Source organism: Triturus cristatus, chromosome 3_2 (assembly GCF_964204655.1).
Source record: "Triturus cristatus chromosome 3_2, aTriCri1.1, whole genome shotgun sequence".
Classification (NCBI taxonomy): Eukaryota; Metazoa; Chordata; class Amphibia; order Caudata; family Salamandridae; genus Triturus; species Triturus cristatus.
In genome coordinates, this window is record NC_140584.1 from 629,100,563 (window position 1) to 629,123,293 (window position 22,731).

The 22,731-nt window shown below is 49.0% G+C and overlaps 1 protein-coding gene and 1 pseudogene across 2 annotated transcripts in view; both read right to left on the reverse strand.

Annotated features, from left to right (window-relative positions):
* Positions 1 to 22,731, reverse strand: part of VWC2L (von Willebrand factor C domain containing 2 like) — a 641,767-nt gene that overhangs the window by 287,048 nt on the left and 331,988 nt on the right. The gene's annotated exons all lie outside the window — the stretch shown is intronic.
* Positions 1 to 22,731, reverse strand: part of LOC146857858 (NADH dehydrogenase [ubiquinone] 1 alpha subcomplex assembly factor 4 pseudogene) — a 73,288-nt pseudogene that overhangs the window by 50,190 nt on the left and 367 nt on the right.

Here is a 22,731-nt window from a genome sequence, read left to right on the forward strand (position 1 = left end):
GGGTATGATCAAAGGATTACCTGAAAAGCTCAGGCGAAGATGGGATATCCTTCTACCCTGCCTTCTGTTTGCTTACAGAGAGGTCCCACAAAAAGGAGTTGGCTACAGCCCCTTTGAATTGTTGTTTGGGCACCCTGTGAGAGGCCCACTGTGTTTGGTGAAGGAAGGATGGGAGTTACCTCTCAAAAAGCCTAAGCTAGACATAGTGGACTATGTACTTGGTCTCCGCTCCAGGATGGCTGAGTATATGGAGAAGGCATCTAAAAACCTTGAGGCAAGCCAGGCCTTACAGAAAGCTTGGCATGACCAAAAGGCTGTCTTGGTTGAGTATCAGCCAGGACAGAAGGTATGGGTGTTGGAGCCAGTGGCCCCAGCAGCACTCCAAGACAAATGGTCTGGACCCCATACAATCCTGGAAAAGAAGGGAGAGGTCACCTACTTGGTGGACCTAGGAACTCCCAGGAGTCCCCACAGGGTACTCCATGTTAACAGGCTTAAAGCATATGTTGACAGGGCAGACATGGGCTTGCTCATGGCTACAGATGAGGGACAGGAGGAAGAGAGTGACCCTCTCCCAGACCTGTTGTCTCAGAACCCTGAAGATGGCTCAGTTGAAGGAGTGACCCTTGGAGGCACCCTCACTGCCCATCAGCAGACTGAATGTAGACAGGTTCTACAATCATTTTCACATATGTTTTCCTTGATACCTAGTCAAACTGACTGGTGTACCCATGTTGTGGACACTGGTGACAGTCTGCCTGTAAAGAACAAACTTTACAGACAACCTGACCACGTCAGGGACTGTATAAAGGCTGAGGTACATAAAATGCTGGAATTAGGTGTCATTGAACCCTCAGAGAGCCCCTGGGCTAGCCCAGTGGTTCTGGTCCCCAAACCTCACACCAAAGATGGCAAGAGAGAGATGAGGTTCTGTGTGGACTACAGAGGACTCAATGCTGTCACCAGGACAGATGCACACCCTATTCCAAGGGCAGATGAGCTCATAGACAAACTAGCTTCTGCAAAGTTTTTGAGCACATTTGACTTGACAGCTGGCTATTGGCAAATCAGGTTAGCTGAGGAGTCTAAGGCCAAAACAGCATTCTCAACCCCAGGTGGGCATTATCAGTTTGTGGTGATGCCCTTTGGTCTGAAGAATGCACCTGCCACCTTCCAAAGGCTGGTGAACCAAGTCCTTACTGGGTTGGATGACTTTTGCGCAGCATATCTTGATGACATTGCTGTCTTTAGTTCCACCTGGGAGGATCACCTGATCCACCTGAAGAAGGCTCTTGAGGCTCTGCAAAGGGCAGGCCTCACTATCAAGGCTACTAAGTGCCAGATAGGGCAGAGTAAGGTTGTGTATTTGGGCCACCTTGTAGGTGGGGGCCAAGTTCAACCACTGGAGAGTAAGATACAGTCCATCAAGGATTGGTCCCCTCCAACCACCCAGACTCAAGTTCGAGCTTTCTTGGGCTTGACTGGGTATTACAGGAAGTTCGTTAAGAACTATGGGTCCATTGTGACTCCTCTTAATGACCTGACATCCAAGAAGATGCCCAAAAAGGTTCAGTGGACAGTAAGCTGTCAAAAGGCATTTGATGACCTGAAGGAGGCCATGTGCTCTGCACCTATCCTGAAAAGTCCTGACTACTCCAAAGAGTTTATTGTCCAAACAGATGCTTCTGAGTTGGGTGTGGGAGCTGTGCTGTCACAACTTAATGTAGATGGTCAAGACCAACCCATTGCTTTTATTAGCAGAAGGTTGACCCCCAGAGAGAAGAATTGGTCAGCTATTGAGAGGGAGGCCTTTGCTGTGGTGTGGGCCCTGAAGAAGCTGAGGCCATACTTGTTTGGCACTCACTTCAAGATTCAGACCGACCATAAGCCCCTCTTGTGGCTAAATCAGATGAAGGGTGAAAACCCCAAACTGCTTAGGTGGTCCATTTCCCTACAGGGGATGGACTTTACAGTGGAGCACCGGCCAGGTACTGACCATGGGAATGCAGATGGTCTCTCCAGGTACTTCCACTTAGGACATGAAGACGAGACTGGTCAAGGCTAGTTTAATGTCCCAGCGTTTGGGGGGGGGTTGTGTAGGAGAGTAGGGTCTGCTATCCTATGGTCACCCCAAATTTTTGCTTTTTGCTTCACTGGTTTTTGACATATTGAGGCTGTGGGCCTGCCAATCAGACCCCCAGCCTGCTGTTCTCTCTACTAAATTAAAACTATGCACCCTAGGTGCATAACCAATTGGAAGTGGATCACCCTGTCAGCCCCTGTACCAGTGTACACTAGGTACCCAGGGCATTGGTGTACCCAAGGCCTGCCAGGGGCTGCAGCATGTATTATGCCACCCCAGGCTTGGCCTAACAATCTGACACAACTGGCTGATCACTCAGCTGGGGTAAGTTGGTGTAATCACCTCTTACTTAGGTGTAGTATACCTATACCTAACCTTAAATGGGACACCTGGTAACCTCTAAGTCACTCCTATGGCAGGCCTTAACAATCCTGAAGGCAGAGTGCTTGGTTCCATGTGAGATGGTGCTCTGGCATGAGCTGAGCCTGTCTGCAGTGGTCGGAACAACTTCCTTCTGCTGTTTCCAGATATCGTCATACCATATACTCTTAAGTGCATTATGAACCTCGCGGTTAAATGCTATCTTTGGTTTGGCTTTATCAAAACATGTCGAGTAAGGTGTCATACGAATTGGAATACTAACCCCTCGCCAATTCTGGCGACGGGGTTAGCATTCCACCCTTCTAGAGGGACACGACATGTACAGTACCTGAAACCCGGGTAAAATCAGACATAGCCTCAGCTCCACAAAATGGATGCTGCCACCACAGACACAAGTCTGCCCTCCTGCTGCTGGGAGTCCTTCCAGCTTGGGAGGTGTGGACAAAGGGTTTCCTGCCAGGGGAGATGCGTGCACCACCCCAGACAGGGTTTTGTGTATTGGTCAGGTAGGGCTTGAAAGAAACCAGACATGCCTGTGGCTCACAAGGAGCCTCGGTGCATATGCCAGTTCAAACCGGTCCTGGGGCACACCAGTCCCGGGCCTGGGGCGAGCTGGACAAAGGGTTGGGGGTGTAACCACCCCCCTTCCTGGTCCCACCCATAGGGAGGGACCTAGCAGGTAGTCCGGCCCCTAGAATCCGCTTAAAGGTAGGAGCTGTGTCCTAAAGACTTCAGACATCCTGGAATCAACTTGAAACTAAGAAGAAGACGGGAACTTCGACATTCTGCTGCACAGAAGACTGAAGAAAATCTCCCCTGTGGTCAGGGAGTGACCACCTTGCTAACGCAAGCACCATCCAGCGAATCACCGTCTGCTTTGCCGCCGCCTCCCGCCGGAGCCCGAGCCCAGAGACTGACAAGACCTGGACCTCCAGACCTCTCACCGCCCGATCCACAGTCCCTGAAAAGAGGAGACCCGTGGAGGCACCGAGACACGTGGAGCCAGCCATCTTGGAACGACTACGACAAGCTGACCAGTGCAACAACCGAGGCTCCCTCCAAGTTGTGCTTTGGGTCCTGAGAAGCCCAACCCTCGAGCAGCATCTGCACCAAAGGTGAGCCCTCCAGCATCTCCACGATCTGCGTGGGGCCCTTCTGCATTTTGCCACTCGACGCGCCTAACCGGTTGCTGGCCCGCTGGCTAGTGGCCATCTTGGCGACGAAATCTACGACAAACACCGCTGGTCTGGTTGCTCCAGACTGGCCCTTGCTCCCCTCCAAAGGAGCAATCCCTCTGACCTTGCTGGTCAGAACCAACAGCTGATTTCCGAATCCTCCTGCAATTGCTTTTGCCAAGGCTTGTTTGCTTCGATCAAGTCGCCGACACCGCCGACAGCGAGAGCCTGCGTGGGACAGCTCGTGAGCCGACTCCTGGACGTCGTCGACCTTCAGGGACCACGTGGCTGCGGAGACAAGCTACCCCTCATCACCTGTTTGCACCCGACATCGCCTGGTACCCACCTGGTGCCACGCTGGTCACTGGCTAGTGACTGTGAACACTGTCCCCTCTGCTTACAGGTCTTCAACATCTCCGATCCACTCTTGGATCCACTGCATCTCTCCCGGACCGACCGCCTGCAGCATCTTTGTCTTCAAGCTCCACGGAACAGATAGAAGAAACCCGACGCACTTCGAGGCCTATGCACCCGCTTCCTGTGGGTGAGGTAAAGCTGGCACACCTGTGCCCAAGTGTAGTAATACATCTCTAGTGCCTGTGTTCCAAATCTTAAGTTCCTAGGTCATCCGGAAGATTCCTTTTGCAGTAACTTTGTACTTTTTACGCACCCATTGAAACCTATGGGAGCACGCGTGTGACTATTTGCTCTGCACACGCCACCCGTGGACCTCCTGGTCACTAACTGACGTTAGCTCCTTGTAGGCCCAGCGATTCTAGAGGCCTTAGGCCTTTTCCCTTTTCTGTTCGTGGTACTTATACCACTATTTTAGTATATGGTTTGAGTGGCCACCAGGGCCTATCCATATAAAGTGCAACTTCTGTGTATTCTGTGATAATCTTGTTTGACGATTTGTGCTCCTGTGCTCATAAAGAGACTAGGGGTTACTTTGATAAATAAATACATATATATTTTGAATATATATCTGTGTGGTGTCCTTTCATTGGTATAAAAGGGGGTTGCATTTGGTAAAACAGCTGGTTTAACACGCTTCACGAGTTTAGCCTCAAAGACTGCTTAGCCTACGCTACCACTAGGGCAGCTAGTCCAAAAAGGTTGACTTACAACCACACCATAAGGGTTGCTTGGCATGGTACAAGGTGGTCACTAGAACTAGTGAACAGCATATACCAGGCCAACTTCTCACACACATCTTAAGCACAAAGCTACCCTGAGGCATCCCAGCGCTAGCGCAAACAGGCAAAGGAAGGAGACTCACCAGTTAATGTTCTGGAACAGCCAAGTTTATAGACGCTTTCGAAAGGTGAGGTGGTGGGTCTCCGAGCGCAAATGCAGGGGAACGGTGTTCCAGAGCTTGGCTGTATTGTAAGAGAAGGAACGTCGCCCACTTCACGTCCTTTGGATTTTAGGGATGATGGCTAGACTCAGGCTTGCAGAGCGAAGGAGTTTCCTGGGATGGGAGAGTGCGATAAGGGACCGGTTAATGAGAGGGCCTTTTCCCATGAGGGTCTTGTGGGTTATACAGAGGGATTGAAATGTAATCCTCTCCTTGATGGGCAGCCAGTGTAGGGTCTTCCGACAAGGCTTGGCAGACTGTGTTCTAGGAAAGCCCAGCAGCAGTCGAGCGGCGCAGTTCTGGGCAACTTGAAGTTTCCTTATGGTGGGTTTAGGTGCTCCCAGGTACAGGGAGTTACCATAGTCCAGGCGTGAAAGAACCAAGGCCCGGGCAATAGTTCTTCTAGCCCCCATCGGGAGTAGTGGGACAACTTTCCGCAGCATTCTAAGGGTACCATAACAGGCACCTGTTACTTCCACTGCTTATTGACCAAATTTAAGTGACTTATCAAACCACACGCCCAAGCTTTTATTCTTGGGCTGTGGCGTCGGGGGAGGTCCCAGACAGGTTGGCCATGGTAGTTTGAGATCCGCATTAGGTGGATTGCCTAGATACATTATTTTGGTTTTGTCTCCATTAAGCCTGGGACATGAGTGTTGCATCCAGGTTGGTACCTTCTCCAGGCAGGATTCCTGGTCAGATGGGGTATTGTGCTGGTGGTTTAGGGATACTACCAGCTGAGTATCATCCGCATATGTGACAATTTTAATCCCATACGGCAAGATGATATCAGCCAGAGGTCTCATGTACACATTGAACAGCATAGGACTCAGGGAAGATCCCTGTGGTATTCCATAACTGGGAGGTAGAGACCTAGAGTTAGATTTCCCTGCAAAGACCTGAAATGTTCTGCCATTCAGGAAGGATTAGATCCAGGAAATGGCTCCCTTTGACACCCTGGCCCTCCTAAGCCTGTTAAGGAGGATGTTGAAATTAACAGTGTTAAAAGCAGCACTGAGGTCAAGGAGGATAATGGCCACCGCGTTAGCTGCACTTTTCTGCTGCTAATGCAGCGATCATTTTATTGCCCTATTACCAACCTGTTAGGCGAAAACGACCGTTATAAAAATTGCTACTTCTGTTAGTGATAATTATATGCAGGAGAGGCGTTCCCATGCAAAAACGCCCGCAAATACCACTAATCCACATTCACAAGGGGATCCTTGAACTTCTGAAGACCAAAAAAACTGGCTCTAACTGCAGTTAGAGTCAGTTACTTAAGACCAGAAAATAGATAGTCTTAAATGGGGATAACGCTTGGGGCCACATCTCATCATGTTTTGGTGCTAGACAGCGCTGCAAGCAATGTTGCAATGGTGCCCTGCGACAAAACTACAGTGCAGGAATGCGCACCATCAATAAGATAGTACACATTCCTGGGCCCCAGTCATGAAAACTGTTGCAGCGCTGCAACAAGATAGCGTTGCAACACTTCTCACTATGCCCTTCTTGCGACAGCATGTATGTGGTGTATTCACCGGACAGTGCTCCATAACGCAAGTAATGACAGATACGTCAAGAATCTGGACGTATCTGTCTGCGCTAAGGTCATGCATCATGCATTGCTGCAGTCGTGTCACAACCATGATGCAACTTCAGCAATGCATGGGGCCAGCCTATCCCTGTGGCACTGCTTCACCCTCACGCCTGCCATCAGGCAGGCGGAAGGTACTGACGCAGTGATGTTCAGGAGGGGTGCCCGAATGTCGGCGCTGTTGGAGATCCATTGCTGGTGGTTGTGCGCTGCGGTGTCATCGTTCGGAAGCATTGGTGGAGTGTTGTTATGGAGGGAGTGGACGAGACGTTCTTCGGTGGCCTTGATCCAGCTGCGAGGAGGTGCGATGATGGTGGTGGCGTCTGGTGGGCAAGGTGAAGACGTGATGTTACCAATGATGGTCGGTCCAGGAGAGTCCGGTGTTGTGGCTGTAGTTGAAGTTTCCGCTGGCGCAGGTGACATGCTCGACTGTGTGTCCTGCTATGTGGCTTGTTGAGGTGACTTGCTGCTTGCGTCTGATGTAAGGGACCTTCCCCAGGAGGGGGTTGTGTCCGGATCACTGGGGTTGTCCAGGTGGAACTTGAGTTCACCGAGTAGGATGTCGTTGGTGGATGGGAGACCCTGGGGTGCAATGAGGTCTACAATGGTATTGGACAATGGGGGGCCATGGCCTGGGGGGCCTGCACATGAGGGTGCCGCAGAGGATGTGCTTTGGCTTGGTCCGGATCTAGGAGTTGAGGTGGTCCATGGTCACCCTTGGGTCATTAAAGTGCGTGGTCAGTCGGAGTGTGCTTATGTAGATGATGGCAATGACTCCTGCTTCATGGCCAGGGTGCTCCTTGAGGGCGATACTGCAACCGTCAGTGATGGCGATGGCGATGGCGATGTCCGGTCTGGAGCAGAGGTTGGTGGTCCTGGCAGGCGAGGTGGCATCCAGGGTTGTTGGCGAGGAGGGTGCTGGCGTCGTTGTGATGGAGTGTCCAAGAGAAAGGATCCTTGGTACAGAGCGCGGTCCAGGGACAGACAGACGCAAACAGCCTAGCCTATGGGTTGCCTTTGGCATGGGAGACGACCACAGGCAGTACATCGTAAACAACGCAACTCCGACAACGCACGTGCCTTTACATCGCATTTGATTACAATACATTATGAGGTCAGTAATGGGGTAGTTTAACGTTTTTCGTGTGGGTATGGGTTTCGGATGTCAAATATTAAAATTGGGGTGTGTGTTGGGGTAAAATATGAAATTTGGGGTAAAATATGGAATTTGGGGTGTGTTTTGGGGTAAAATATGGAATTTGGGGTGTGCATTTGGGTCAATCCGCCCATGCCCTGCTCCGTGTCTGGAGCAGTCCTAACCAACCTCCCACCCCCTGAGGATACATAGCATGATTACATCAGTCAGTTATGCCTTGTTTTTCCCTTTTGAATCCGTTTTTTTGTCTTCTCTGAGCCCACGCTTCCCACCTGCTGCACTGCAGCCAATGCGGCCGCGCCCCCTGTCCTCGCCCGATCCTGCCTCCCAGCTGATAGTTCCTCCCTCCTCCCCTACTAAATGGCGGCAGCTGCGCGGTCGGGCGCAGCAGCTGCGCGTTCGGGCGCAGCAGCTGCGCCTAAGGCAAGCCCGTCTGTGCCCGTCAGCGATCAACCGCGACCAGCGCCAGGAAACCTGGATCTCAAGCCAACCACTGCTACGGCACAGCCACCCCCCACACACTCATCCCCGGAAAACTCAGAGACTGTCAACATGCCTCCCCAAACATGACCCACCGCCAGTTCTCCTGCCTCCACTGCCGCCAGACCTTAACCACCATCCCAGCATCCAAAACAGATGATGCCAGCACCGACGACACCCTAAGATGCATCCTCATCATCGGGCGCTCCGTGCACTAACATCCCATGGCCCTACTCGCCGCTACAGACGACATCTGTACCCTCCCGGTCCAAGTCCACTCTGCAGGCCTCATCCTACTCGACCTTTTACCGGCGTTCGACACCGTCTCCCACCGCACACTAGTTGCCAGACTACACGACGCTGGAATACAAGGGACAGTCCCAGACTGGATCCGATCAGTCCTCACCAGAAGAAGCCAAAGGATCATACTGCCACCCTTCCTCTCTGATCCCACTTAAATCACCTGTGCAGTCCCACAGGGGTCATCTCTGAGCCCGACCCACTTCAACATCTACATGGCCCCCTCCCCGCAATGGTCCGACAACACGACCTCAATATCGTATCCTATGCTGATGACACCCAGCTCATCCTCTCCCTCACCAAAGACCCCACCACCGCCAGAAACAACTTCCAGAAGGGAATGCAAGACGTCACAGTTTGGATGGCTGACAGCTGCCTGGAGCTCAACGTCGAGGAGACAGAAGCCCTCGTCCTTGGAACCACCCCTTTAGCATGGGACAACACCTGGTGGCCCTCCCCCTCGGAAGCCCACCTACCCACTCAGACCATGCCAAAAACCTCGGCTTCGTACTCGACTCATCCCTCACCATGAACCGACAGGTCAACACCATCGCCTACAGCTGCTTCAACACCCTGCGCATCCTCCACAAGACCTTCAAATGGATCCCCCTGGAGTCAAGGAGGACAGTCACCCATGCACTCATCACCAGCAGACTGTACTATGGAAATGCACTCTACTCTGGCATTAACAAGTCCCTACTCTGCAAACTCCAGACCTTACAGTACACCGCCGCCAGACTCAACCTCAGCATCCCACGGCAGGAACACATCTGCCAACACCTACAAAGACTCCACTGGCTCCCCATGGAGAAAAGAGTCACCTTCTAAGTCCTCACTCAGGCTGACAAATGCCTAAACAACAACGGACCCGATTACCTCAACTTTCACGAACCCAAAAGAAACCTCCGATCTTCCAACCTCGCACTGGCCGCAACCCCGCGCATCCCCAGAGCCAGAGCAGGCAGAAGATCCTTCTCCCACATTGCAGCCAAGACCTGAATGAGCTACCGGCAGACATCAGACACGCCCCCTCCCTGAACAACTTCAGGAATACCCTCAATACATGGCTCTTCGGCTAACAGATCTGCGGACCCCCCTCTGCACCTTGAGACCCTCACGGGTGAGTAGTGAGCTTACAATTCCCCAGATTGATTGAGTTATCTTCATGTGATGATTGTTAGTTTTCTGCACTGCTTGGGGCAGTGGAGCAACACTCTTCCACCATTGTTGAAGTGCCGCCACTGGGGGTGCGTCATCTACGTGTGATAGGCCTGAGCAACACGCATCCCGGCCCTCCTGCGCTATGCTTCCCTTCTCCTTACCTGGACATTGACACCGTGGCACAGTCCAATGCACTCTCTCCAAATCTGTGACTCAGCCAGCAGGAGCCTCAGCCAGGTGTGATTTTACTAGGGTACAGCAGTCGCCGCCTAGTCCGCTGGTGGACCACCCGATGCAGTTGATGCAGCAGGGCCCCGTTAGGAGTGAAGTTGCAGCGTTCACGCCACACAAGTTCGGCGTAGCACAGGGGCCTCACCTTCAACAGCATATGGCCAGTCCAACAGCATGGGGCCTGTGATGTAGGGAGACGGCACACACTGTTGGATATCCCCTTCGTGCACCCTGGTGTAGTGGTGGATCGTAGTATGCGATGCAGACCTCACTATGTTGATGCGCAGGAGCGCCTCTACCATTCACAGCTCCAAGGGTCGCAAGGCGGTCTTCTCACACAGGTCAGCAACATGTCTCCATTCGACCAGCCAGACTTCACCACCAGGTATGGGCAATCGTCGCACCTCAATGTCTACCGCCACAGCTCATCGACTCCACAGCTCCTCCACATCCCACTCCAGGCTCCAGACGCAGGTCCAGCAAGGCATCCAGGCTCGCTTCAGACGCAGGTCAAGCGAGGCATCCAGGCTCCAGACGCAGGTCCAGCAAGGCATCCAGGCTCCAGGCGCAGGTCCAGCGAGGCATCCAGGCTCCAGGCGCAGGTCCAGTGAGGCATCCAGGCTCCAAGCGCAGGTCCAGCGAGGCATCCAGGCTCCAGGCGCAGGTCCAGCAAGGCATCCAGGCTCCAGGCGCAGGTCCAGCGAGGCATCCAGGCTCCAGGCGCAGGTCCAGCGAGGCATCAAGGCTCTCCTCCTGGATGTTGGCTGGCATGCAGGGGTTATTGATGTGTGCTGCACTTGGCCCTGGCTGCTCCATTCTGCATTTTATTGGTTTTTATGCCCATTTTATACTGGAGGTTGACTGATAGGCTATTTTTTGCATTAGGGGCAAAAAAACTCGTGTTGGGCTGACTAACATGAGTTTTTTTGCCACTAATGGCCCTATCGGTGGTTATCGCCCGCTAATGCCGGTTTTCCTATCGCCATCGCGCTGATCTTAGCGCCAGTTTTCACTGCTGTTCCCTGTTACTATTGCCATGTAGCGACAGCTTGTTAATACACCGCTAACATGGATATAGTTTTCAGGGTTAGGCGACGGTAAAAAAACGGCCGCTAACTGGCGTTTGCAATAGGTATAGCCGCGCCTTGAGAATATCCCCCTTGATGTTAATGCAACAGGAGTGTCTTTGTTCAAATTATTATTACATGGACATGGACCACAGTGACCCCATGAGCCAGTGAGAGAAACCGGGGGGCTTCTCAAATTTCTTGGTTGGTACCAAACTGTGACTTGTCTTTGTTTGTCTCTGCTACACACAGGGCTGTATCCGTCTAGTGGACTAGTGTAGCGAACGCAATGCTGTGGACACCAATCACCTGTGGTGGCCAGAATCCAATGCTGCATTGCAGTTCACTCGACAACCAGCCAGCCACACAGTGATTTTAGGATCGATCCTTTTGAATGCCACATTTTCCAGATAGTTTGGTCATTCCGCCTGATCTTTTCCTGTCTGTTGCATTATTCCAAACAGAACTGACTTGAACATTCCAGTGAGTCATTGATGCCATCATTCAGTTGATGGAGGAGCCAATCATTAAATCAGTGATGCAAAGAAACAACTGCAAATAAGTTAAAGAATGGCTCGAGTTATGAAATAATTCAATCAATAAATGAGTAATTCAATGAAGCAATGAAAACAAATCAACAGTCCTCCAAACATTCAGTTGTTCAGGTGAACAACGCAATGAATTGTCCAAGGAATCTATTAAAGAATCATTCTATTAATTAACAAATTAATCAACCAACCAACCAATGAAGCATTACAATCTTTAATGTACTGCTTAATGTTGATCAGTCAGTCAAGTGTTCAATCAGTCAAAAAGTCATTACAGCTCTGCTGGATATGAAACAGGATATTAGAAGGCAAGGGCCACCAAACAAATCCAAAATACAAATGATATTACCTTAAATAATTTTTCAGACACAACTTGGTTTCCAGCATTATTCTAACATGTGAAAACATGAAATCCATTTTGTGTGTTCATGCCCGGCCCTCCAATAAACGGGGATCCTCAACCTTGAGGATTACTCAGTCATACATGAAATATGTGGAGGAGACAATCAAATAAAATAAAAAATCATGCAAGTAAATGGATGTTTTTTTTTTTTTTTAAAACTTCCATAAATTTATAATGCACACGTTCTATTATAGATCTCTACATCCAACTTCTATAAAATAATACCAAAAGAGTACTAATTGAAGGTGAGTCTTTTTAAGTAAAGGTATATTCAGATGTCATGTTTCAGTTGGACCACTCCTTTAACAATGGAAATACTGCAGCTTCCTTGGCAAACCACGGTGGTATTGCAACTATTTTTAAAATTGGTATAACTAAAGCATTATTGCCTTCTGCTAAGGGCATTAATGAAAGCTACTGGTGTCACCAACTATCAATACCGTCTGTGGCTTTTGTCACCGCGGTTAACGAAGGTGAGTGTGCAGGAGGGAAGGCTGGTAATTCCCTAGAACTTGAAAATAATAATAATAATGTCTCTGGACCTTTTCAATATCATTATGTATATTATTGTCATATTTACTGTGGCACGTTTATTCTAAATGAGCAGAGTAATATCAACTGCAGGAATAGCAAGCAAAAAACAGCTTCGACTTATGAGGACGAAAGGCACTTGCACTGAAACCGCCACTGGCAGTGGTGCGCATCATCATGAGACATATAAACCTTGCAGATTTCCATGGGCGTCCGCAGGGGGGGGCAAGGAGGGGCGCTTGCCCCCCCCCCCTGGAGTGCCCCTCTTTGCCCCCCCCCCCTGCAGACGCCCTTGCTTTTACAGACGCTGTTTGTCTGTAATTCTGGGCCCTGCAGGGAGCAGAGCTGTTCCCTGCCAGAGGCCTCAACTCCCTGACGCGGCGCCTCGCACTCCTCCTCGCAGCCCCTCCCGCCCATTGTCATTCTGTCTGTGGCTCATTATCACATACAGAATGACAATGGCCAGTCTGGGCTGCTAAGGCATACTTCCCACCCTGGAACCTCTATAGCCCTTAGCTTAAAACAGAGGTATTCAAACGGTGGGGCGCGCCCCCCTGGGAGTCAATGGCTGCATTCCCAGGGGGGCGCGAATGCGTCTTCAACTAGTTGTTATTTTTTACAAAGTGTGTGGAGCGCTTTGCTTGGGAGAACCTGATTTCAGGTTAGCAGGACAGAGTGCCCCCCCTATAAACGTAATCGCAGTGTGTGTGTCCTTCAGTGCGCCCCCCAGTCAAGGGAGCCACAGCATTAAACAGTCCTAGAGTTGAGTGACACTTGGAGGCACCATCCCTCTGTATGCAAAATTGCCATCAGCCACTAAAGAACCCCCCCTTGCAAGGCCGCTCCTAAACGAAGCTGCCTTGCTAACAACCTGCTCTATGTCTAAGTGTGTGGCCGATCCAGCCGATCGTGACGAGGCTTGAAAGCTCGCACTCCTGCACTCACAATACTGGTGTTTGAGCGCCGAAACTCGGGCCATGAAGGAGGAGCAGCGCTATCTCCACTCCCGTCCTGCAACCTCGGAAGGCTGCATCACAATACCGCAGTCGAGCACCAGAGTCCCTGAGAAACACTGCCAATCTCATCTCCAAGGTACCGGGAGTGGTATGGGCCCAGAGGGTGATGGTGGCACGTTCAATACAGCTGAAGCCCTTGATTTTATGAGACGCAACACGAGCGGTCTTCACTGTATTGTGCAGCACCTCATGTTCTGTGCTCTCTTCACCTGGATTGGGATGGAAAGGTGAGCAGTAGGGGATGTGAAAGAACAATAGTGTGCACGTGTGCGCTGTCCGCGGGGTTTCCCACCCTTCACACCACCAACTATGAAAGATAGATCAGTAAAAGGATGGATTGATGAGTGAAAGGGTGGGTGATGGGCGAGTGAATAGGTGGACGGATGAGAGAAATGATGGATGTATTGATGAATTAATAAGTGAAAGGGTGAATGAATGGATGGATGGATGACTGGATGGGTGGGTGAAAGACTGGATGGATGAGTGAAAGGGTGGCTTGGGTGAAAAGGTAAATGGCTGGATGGATGAGTGGGTGGATGAGTGAGAGGATGGATCGGGTGAAAGGGTGGATGGGTGATGGATGAGTGAAAGGATGGATTGGGTGAAAGGGTGGATGGTTGATGGATGGATAAGTGAAATGGTGGCTGGAGTGGTGAAAGGGTAAGTGGTTGGATGGAGGAGTGGATGGATGGGTGGACGAGTGGATGGATGAGTGAAAGGATGGCTTGGGTGAAAGGGTAAATGGTTGGATGGATGAGAGTGAATGGATGGATTGGTGGAAGAGTGGATGGATGAGTGAAAGGATGGATTCGGTGAAAGGGTGGATGGATGATGGATGGATTGGGTGAAAGGGTAGATGGATGAGTGAAATGATGGATGGACAAATAGACGTTGGATAGGTTTGCAAATGGTTGAAAAGGTTTGGATATGGATGGGAACACAGTTGGAAGAACAGAATGAATGGTGAAAGACTGAATGGTAGATGAAAACACTAATAGATAACAGAAAGTACATTTGAAATGGTAGCTGCCAGGGGTTTGATGGAAGGATGAATGACTAGATCCCTGGACAATATACCTCTTCTGGGGAGGGTTATGATGACTTACTTTGCTTTCTTGGTGCCATAAGAGCTTTAGTTCAAAGTGGGAGGTATTTCAATTTTCTGGCTACTCCCTTGCCTATGTATTACTATTCTGTATTTGATACATCATACATACAACATTTTGAGTGACACCCAACTACTACTTGAATGTTACACTAGTAATTTTAAATGTTTGCATGCTTTGTCTTGGGTGTAAGGTTTTAGGGAGAGCCTCAAAGTGCCATAAGCTGTGCTTGAGATGTATATTGTGTTTGTAACAATAGGCAAGGTGTCAAAAATAAACTATGTAATAGTGTATTGACAGTGCCTTCTTTAAGAAAGCTGCAGGGAAAAGCACCATTGTGACTTCCGTCAGCTAGTGCAACTCTCTGCGAAGCACCCATAAGCAAAGTCAGATTCCATATTTTAAGTTCCACTTGCTGAAACACCCATAATGCGTTCCCTACAGTGGGGTCATCACAGCAATCCTCCCTTTAAATCACCTATGCTTGCCGCTTTTACATCTCACAATGGCATTCAGATATGAGATGCTGGTAACAAAGTCTATCCGAGCAGATCTTCCTGAGCACTTCTCGCACCATACATGTCTGCTCAAGACCATGAGTTGTAAACAAAACATCAGACTGGCTAACCCAGTGCAGTAACCATATAAATAGATTATTATCATATGAAATACCTCAAAAAGACCTGCACAGTTGCTCAAAGCTGTGCGCATACCAAAAAACCCTGAAATGTACGATTGCCTAAACTTGATATAAACTTATTTTGACTTGTATTTAAGTGGTTGTCTATTTACTTACTTTTATACTATCGCGCAACTTCCTCTGATGTTTCTGTAAAACGTACCTTTTGTCCTGAATTTTCGTCCTGAATAATGACCCTTTGTCCTGAATTTTTACACTTACCATCCTGAATTTGCAGCCAGGGAGTAATTTTAGGGTTCAGGGTGGGTTAGGGATTGGGGTGCCAGGGGGTAATTTTAGGGTACCGGATGGGTATGGGTTTTGGGGTGCCAGGGGGTAATTTTAGGGTTCCAGGCGGGAATGGGTGTTGGTGTGCCAGGGGGTAATTTTAGGGTGCAGTGTGGGTATGGGTTTTGGGGTGCCAGGGGATAAATTTAGGGTTCAGGGTGGGTATGGGTTTTGGGGTACCAGGGGGGTGATTTTGGGGTTCAGGGCGGGTATGGGTTTTAAGGGGCAAGGGGGGTAATTTTAGGGTTCAGGGCGGGTATGGGTTTTGAGGGGCAGGGGTAATTTTAAGGTTCAGGGTGGGTATGGGTTTTGGGGTGCCAGGGGGATAATGTTAGGGTTCATGGGGGGTATGGGTTTTGGGGTACCAGGGGGTAACTTTAGGGTCCTGGTGGGTATGGGTTTTGGGGTGCCAGGGGGTAATTTTAGGGTTCCTGGGGGGTATGGGTGTTGGTGTGCCGGGGGTAATTTTAGGGTTCAGTGTGGGTATGGGTTTTGGGGTACCAGGGGGGTGATTTTGGTGTTCAGGGCGGGTATGGGTTTTAAGGGGCAAGGGGGGTAATTTTAGGGTTCAGGGCGGGTATGGGTTTTGAGGGGCAGGGGTAATTTTAAGGTTCAGGGTGGGTATGGGTTTTGGGGTGCCAGGGGGATAATGTTAGGGTTCATGGGGGGTATGGGTTTTGGGGTACCAGGGGGTAACTTTAGGGTCCTGGTGGGTATGGGTGTTGGTGTGCCGGGGGTAATTTTAGGGTTCAGGGTGGGTATGGGTTTTGGGGTACCAGGGGGGTGATTTTGGGGTTCAGGGCGGGTATGGGTTTTAAGGGGCAAGGGGGGTAATTTTAGGGTTCAGGGCGGGTATGGATTTTGAGGGGCAGGGGTAATTTTAAGGTTCAGGGTGGGTATGGGTTTTGGGGTGCCAGGGGGATAATGTTAGGGTTCATGGGGGGTATGGGTTTTGGGGTACCAGGGGGTAACTTTAGGGTCCTGGTGGGTATGGGTTTTGGGGTGCCAGGGGGTAATTTTAGGGTTCCTGGGGGGTATGGGTGTTGGTGTGCCGGGGGTAATTTTAGGGTTCAGTGTGGGTATGGGTTTTGGGGTACCAGGGGTGTAATTTTATAGTTCAGGGTGGGTATGGGTTTTGGGATACAAGGGGGGACATTTTAGGGTTAAGGGCAGGTATGGGTTTTGGAGTGCCAGGGGGGGGGTAATTTTAGGGTTCAGGGTGGGTATGGGTTTTGGGGTGCAAGGGGGGGACATTTTAGGGTTCAGGGCGGGTATGGGTTTTGGGGTGCCAGGGGGACAATTTTAGGGGTGAGGGCGGGTATGGGTTTTGGGGTGCCAGGGGGACAAGTTTAGGGATCAGGGAATGTATGAGTTTTAAGAGGCCAGGGGGTAATTTTAGGGTTCATGTGTGCTCTAATTGTTGTCCAGTTTCAAATGCAGAATTCACTACTTTTTTTTCTCAGCTTGGCCTGAGCATTACCCGATCCTGATTGTCTGCCATTTTAGCCCCGCCCCTATTGATTAACATTAGCCACGACCCTTCATTTGCCAGGTTAGCCCCCCCCTGGAAAAATTTCTGCGGATGCCCATGCAGATTTCGGCAAAGGAATTCCAAAATGTCAGTGAGGCTGGCTGCGTCACAGGGGCAGAGCCTTGGTTCGATGGTGGCCACCTTGGTGGGTGGTGGCCCCGCAGCACCACGAGCTGCAGGAGGGCCTTTGTTATGCCCATGACGGCACACTGTCACCCAGGTTTTCAAGTCGGGGTACCACGTGGGTGGAAGGCGTCCCCCCACTTATTTTACGTGGAGCTCGACAACTGGAGCACATAGAGCCACACGTTCACTCTTTGGCCTCTCTGGGGCGAGATCGGAGTTCATTCAGAACGCTGTTCACGCGCTGGCTTCTCTGATGCAATCGCATCTAAGGGGTGAGCGAGGGGAGGCAATGAGTCTGATCATGGTGCAAGCCTCCTTTAGTGACGTCACTTCCAGCTGCTTTGACCGGAGATCGTTCAGTGCTACGCCAAGCCAGCAGCCGCCCAGGAGCGCCTCTAGCGGCCATCCATGTCCTTGCGGTTGCTGGGCTCGATGTCTCAGAGATCGGACGTGCTGGAAACAAAACCGCCCCTCAGCTGTTGTTTCAAGTTGCCAGATAGAAGACTGTCAGATGCTGTTAAGCTTTGTTGATGTGGGCTCTGAGGCATTGGTATTTTCATTACAGTTATACTGAAATGTACCCCGGGGGTACCATATCAAGGGTGACGCGTCATCCCTTGCCGAGAGAGGTGTCCGCTTTGGGTGCTGGTAGCCTGTAACGACCTCATCGAGGGCAAGCCAACTAAAACCAAACTTGCCCACTCGTGTGTTGTGCTGACCGTCTGTAATGAGCGCAACAATTGTCACTTTGCACTTTAATAATGGGCATCATTATTTACCAACTTCTTTTGACATTGCAGCAGTGCCATCTTTCTTCACAAACACAACAAGCACAGCGGGGGCAGAAGCAATTACTTCTTCACACATGAACTGACAGATGTGCACATGTGCTGAAAGGCAGAAACGCACACACAATATGCGGGCACACACACAAACACACATAGACGTACACACCCACGTATATGCGGGCACACACACATACACACACACACACACACACATTCTCTCTTTTTTCTCACTCTCTCCCTCTCTTTCTCTCTCTCTCCCTATCTTTCTCTCTCTCTCTCTCTCACCCTCTCTTTCTTTCTCTCTCGCTCGCTTGATCAGCAGTATTGCAGGCTACCATCAGGCAGCTGGCACTGAGGGACTTGCATCATGCTTGGAGATATTCTTTCAGATCGGATGTTCTTAAAGACATGCGAGGGATGGATGTCTTTAACAACAATTTGCATTTGGGATTAGCTCTTCTACACAGGAATAGCCCAGATCTTTCCTGGGGGATCAGCAGTCCACAGAACCACCAAAGTGCAATGTACCAATTAGCCCAGCTCCGTGGAGATAGTGAAGAAGGAGGGATGAGAGGGTGTGCCAGGTCGCTGAAGGAATTCAGATAATTCTTGACATTTCTGTGGGTGAGGCATGCTGACTTTAAGAAGGTTTAGTACAAATGCTTCTGCTAGCATCTGTCAACACTTTGGCTGTTACATTTGAGCTGTTTGCAGTGGTGACTAGGCCAAAATGGTCCTTCATTCAGCACAATACATCTCTCGCTCCATGGATGAGGGAAATGAAAAAAAGCTGAAGAAAATAGAAGAAATGGTGAAAGACAGGACAGGCACAATGGCTTGTAGATGGAATTAAAGAAGGCCAACCACTGAATGGCTGTTTGTCGCAATATCAGGGACAGAAACAATGACCTGCACGTATATTGACTACCACAATAATTTCAAGGTAATATTAGAGTCACTATTCTAACTCCACATAACCTTAACATAACATGTGCATCATACATCACATGGTCAATAGCCCGGGCAACATTTAAAATAGACTCGCAAAATTTGGGTAATATTGGAAATATTGCAGTTCACCTGTTTTGCAAAATTACGCCATTAAGCCAAATCACATAATTACGTACTGTAAATGGCAAGATTTTAGCATGGAAGTTGAGAATCACACAAACGACAGAACACGTGTGGCTGTCATTCTTAGTACGTGTGTTTTTGGTGCTATTTTAGTGCAAAATGCATCCTTACATCCAGTGGCGGCCGCAACTTAATTAGAGTGGAATGGTGAGGCTGGAAGGGAGGGCTCAGGTGGAGGTAAACAATAAAACAAAAATGAAAATGAAAAGCACTTACCTGCAGGCTGTTTGCCGCCACTCAGTCCTCTTTGCCTGCTTCCAGGGGCAGGAACCAGGAACAGGAAGCACCGGGGCTTCCAGACTACCATAGCCAATCAGGATGCTGCTGAGCAGCGTTGTGATCGGTCTGAGCACTGTGGTTCGGTGCTCAGAGAGGGACTGGGGGCCTGGGCATGTTCTTCAAAAAGGCTGTAGTACAGCCTGGAGGAAGAACATGCAAAGTGCTCAGGACTGTTTGGTTGGCTAGAGAGGGTTGACCAAACAGTCCTGCACACTTAAGTGAGTGCCTATCTCTCCTCCCCTGTTCCTGTTAGAGCCCGCCCCTGCCCCTAACCAGACGAGCCACGGAAAAATAAAACAATAAACACTTGGTTATTATCATTTTATTTTCCATTTTTAAACCTCTCATAGAGCAGTGGGGCAACGCTTATCCACCTTAGCGGAAGAGCCGCCCTCGCATACATCCAAGATGGACACTAAAATATAGCGCTAAATGCGGGATATACATTTCACATAATTGTGTGTCGTTTTCATTAAATTTCACGTCATTTTGCATAAACATATTACACAAATTTTGTGCATCCTTAAAGTTTGTCCCTTGGCATACCTTGCAGTGGATAACACATGTTTATTGTTACTCAGCTCAATGATGTTCACTTTATTGACCCCAGAGGGATGAAAGGCTGGGTGGGCCCACAAAGATCCGATCCTGCAGCCATGCGGCCTAGGAGGCTCTTTGGAGTGTCATCCATTCGAAAGTATATTTATCGTCAAGGTACACATATGTGGAGTTAAGTAAAGTAAACCTATACTTATCTATATATTCTTCCATTGTAAATACTTTGGTCCTTGATATATTGTAGTATTATGATTTTCTTTTAGTAGGATGCCACCCAATGTGTGCTGAAACAAGCCCCGGCTAATATAATACAAGCAACTGAACCACTACTGTAAAGACAGCACAAAAATGGGCCCCTGCACCCTCTGTCTGCAAATGGCATATGGACTGATGCTTCAAAGTCAGTTTACACAAGCCACCTATTGGAAAGCTTCCAGCGGTACAAAATCCCTCTCATCTTTTCTTCCAGAGCACCAGTACAACAACCATCTTATTTCTAGCTTCCGGGATTCATATTTTAATGACCTGTGGCGTGGAAATGCATTCACAAAAGGCTTTGTGTGCTGAAGAAAGAAGTAGCTCTTCAGTTTTTGAGGGTGAGCCTAGGAAGCGGGATACAAAGCACACCATGTGCTCCTGTAGTGCCCTGTTTTTGCCAAGAACCTCCTGATCTGCATGTAGCTTGGCACAGCGTCTGGCTTCTTCAATATGTCGCCCAAGCCCCCAGACACAGTTGAGCTCGCTTTGTGTGCCATATAAAAAGTACACTTTGTTCCTTTATCTATTTGAGCCTCTCTGAGCCATACAGTGAGTTGACAGCAACACACGATAAAAGCATTGCATGCAAAGACATTGATGGCTGTACTCAAGATGCCTTGTTGCAGGTGGGATTGCGGGATGAAAGTGGCAACAAAAAAGGTTGAGCGGTATCACCCTATATCTTCCGCAATATATCCTCTAGTTCCACTCTTACTCATCTCAAACCTCATTCTACTACTCTCTCCAGTGCACTACCCTGCACTACCCTATTACTCACCCTCTAATGCTCTCAATAAATCCTCTACCTCAACTCTCTGACTCATCTCAAACCTTATCCTACTACTCTTTTCCAAAGCACCACCTATACCTCTCTTAATATATCCTCTACCTCCACTCTCTCATTCATCCTGAAACCAATACCACTACTATGATCCCCAAAATAACCCTTTCTAGACTCTATCCTCCTCTACCCCTCCCTACATCATCTCATACCTCTTTTATTATTCATATCTCCCAAACAAGCCTTTCTAAACTCTTCCCTCTGACACTCTCCCCTCCACCTCCCCTTTACTCATCCCAAACTCCCTCCTACTGCTATGAACTCCATGAAACAACACAACCTTTCTAGACCCTTCCCTCTTCTATCCTTCCACTATTTATTTTCAATCCAAATAACAGACTAACATGTCCACCACTCAAATAATTTCATATTTCCCTATACTAATTCCTCTCTAATCCTGTTTGGGTTCAGAAGTAGCATGATACTCACCAAAAAGCACTTCAACACCTCATCAGTGGTAGCAAATACTATAAATGCAAACCTACTCCTCCCCTATCCTTTTACTATTCAAATAACAGACTAACATGAACACTGCTCAAATCAAATTAATTTTATATTTCCCTACACTCATTTACCAATAATCCTTCTTGGGTTCCAGAGCAGCGTGCAACTCACCAAAAAGTGCTTCAACACCTCATCAGGGGTAGCAAGCGCTATATAAATGCAAACCTTTCCCTCTTCTACACCTCCACTATCCTTCTCAATCCAAATAACAGACTACCATAGCCACTGCTCAAATTAATTTCATATTTCACTATACTAATTCACCACTAATCCTTTTGGGTTCTGGAGTAGCATGCTAGTAAGTGGTATATAAATGCAATTGCAATACAATGCAATTAATGGCAACTTAAAAGACACCCAAGACAACTGCATCAAGTAAAGAACAAGTGTTGGGCTCTTTTGGAAATGGCGTGGGCTAAGCCGAGTCTAGTTTTGGGGAAATCTGAACCATTCATAAAGTCTAGTACCTCTGCTTGACAGTAGACAAACATAATTCCATTACTGGCCTTTCAGAGGGGTTGGCTTGTTTGAATTTCTTTTAGCAATGCCTAATTTGAGCCACTGGTTGCAGGTGGGGCCCAACAGCATGCACTTTTGGAAACCAACACTTATTTTTCCTCATCGGACTTTGATTCAGAACGAGAAAGAGGAAAACACACGCATGGGAATGAAGGAGAATGAGAAAGAGAGAACAACCGTCCGAAAGAGATAAAGAAAGGAAGAAAAATAACCTGAAAAGTGAAATAAAGAGCCAGGGAGTGTCTGGTGGTGGATAAGATAGAATCAAGACTATGCAGCCTCGTATTCGTCACTCCCAACGTTCGATAGTGCCAGCGGCGGGCTTCTGAGCAAACATTTGGGCCCGGCACTTATTCTTTTACAAATTTAGCACTGCCTGTTAGACAAGATTTCTTAGCCATTACTGACAAACACTCTGTAATTGTCAGTGGCCCAGCTATTTTCAGTATTTCTGTACAATTAAAATAAGTCAAAACATGGTGACTTAAAAGGCGACATGTCTGTGCATTATACAGTATAAGAAATAATCCTTCTTATGCACAAATTCCAAGGTCTTGAAGTGGAGACATGCAAGGTTGGAGGGCAAAGCATTGTTAATCCCTGCTGTTAGCAGCATGGAGCTCTCAAGTGTGTCTTA